At 49.9% G+C, this 1,282-nt stretch overlaps 1 long non-coding RNA gene across 1 annotated transcript; it reads right to left on the bottom strand.

The window, feature by feature from the left end:
• Positions 1-261: 261 nt before the first annotated feature.
• On the bottom strand, positions 262-998 carry LOC135383254 (uncharacterized). The gene is made up of 3 exons (XR_010419773.1): positions 507-998; positions 394-439; positions 262-327 (listed from the first exon to the last, which is right to left on the bottom strand). It is a non-coding gene; the product is annotated as an uncharacterized LOC135383254 (long non-coding RNA).
• Between the last annotated feature and the right edge of the window lie 284 nt (positions 999-1,282).

The raw sequence follows: 1,282 nt of genomic DNA, 5'->3' as shown, positions 1-1,282 counted from the left end.
GAGGTTGCACAGTTGTCACAGACTCTGTCGGACTGCTGGGAAGAAATCAGTGCAGATGGCAGTAGTGCTCCTGGAGATTCCATGTACACTGATTGTACAAGGTCCACTGGCAGATGTGCCACTGAATAGATGAGAAAATATAATACTTTCATAGAGGTTGATAGAAACTGCATCAACACCATTGCTTTTCCGCGAAGTTATACTGGCGCGTTGTACCGCCTTATCTCGTTCTAAAATAATAAGGAACGTCTTGGCACTCACCTGATGGCACAGCCTCACGGGCAGGGGAAGTACTGGGTGCCTCAGGAGGTGCTTCTGCGAGTGGCACTGAACGTAACTGGTTAGTGATTTTCAACGTGTGATGAGCAACGCTTATATGAAATGTATACTTACTGGCCTCCTCGGAACTGTCGGCAGCGCGATCTCTTCGTTCCTCACACTGCATACGGGGACAATGCAAACAATGCGGTCATGTCTCAACAAGAAATTGAGAACTCGGAACTTACGCCTTCCTGAGGTGACAAACTTGCTTCAATGGCCATAGCTCCCTCACGGTCGTTGAAAATCGTGGGTATGGCATCGCACTTCAGTGTAAGGGCCGGCCGCTTTCCGGGACGCGATAGACCGAACTCTTGTTTAAGTCTGCTGCCGAGCTCAAAGCAGTCCTCAGTGAAATGGTCCGAACACAGTTTACTATTCTTATAAAGCGTCCACCCGGGGCGGCGTACTTTCGAGATCCACAACTGCCTGAGGCACTCCTCCTTCGGAAACCCGAAAAATGACACACCTGTCGTATTTCGCCACTTGTTCTCGCAATGGATGAAGCAACATTTGCTCCCCACCATTGCAGAAAATGTGCCTTTCGAGGCTACTGAACAATTGACACTTCCAGAGAGTTGAAATGCGCTGCGTATCGAAACCGACAAAGCACGAGAACGATTGCTCACAGCGAACGCAACTCTCCGGGCAGCAGACGAGCAGACGCCGGAAGGACCCAGCCTCTGGCGTCATCAGCAGTAAGGCAAGCGCGGGTGCAGCCTTTAGTCGGGGGTGAAAATTCAATCTTTAAAATTCGATTGTAAATTACATATGCCTCGCAGAGGCGAGATATTTTGCATGAGTGGTGGGGATGGCATAAGGAACCGTACTGGATCGCCCGTTTGCATCCGCCCTGAGGTCCAGACACTCCCTTTAAATGCTCTTTCCATTCGTGTAAAGCACGTACGTTGTTGGATACTTTCGGACGTACTTCCTGACGCGCGATTAGTGAGGAATGGTAAGG

Source organism: Ornithodoros turicata, chromosome 2 (genome assembly GCF_037126465.1).
Source record: "Ornithodoros turicata isolate Travis chromosome 2, ASM3712646v1, whole genome shotgun sequence".
Taxonomy (NCBI): Eukaryota; Metazoa; Arthropoda; class Arachnida; order Ixodida; family Argasidae; genus Ornithodoros; species Ornithodoros turicata.
Note: the sequence above shows the minus strand (reverse complement) of the source record. Positions and strands in the feature narration are given on the sequence as shown.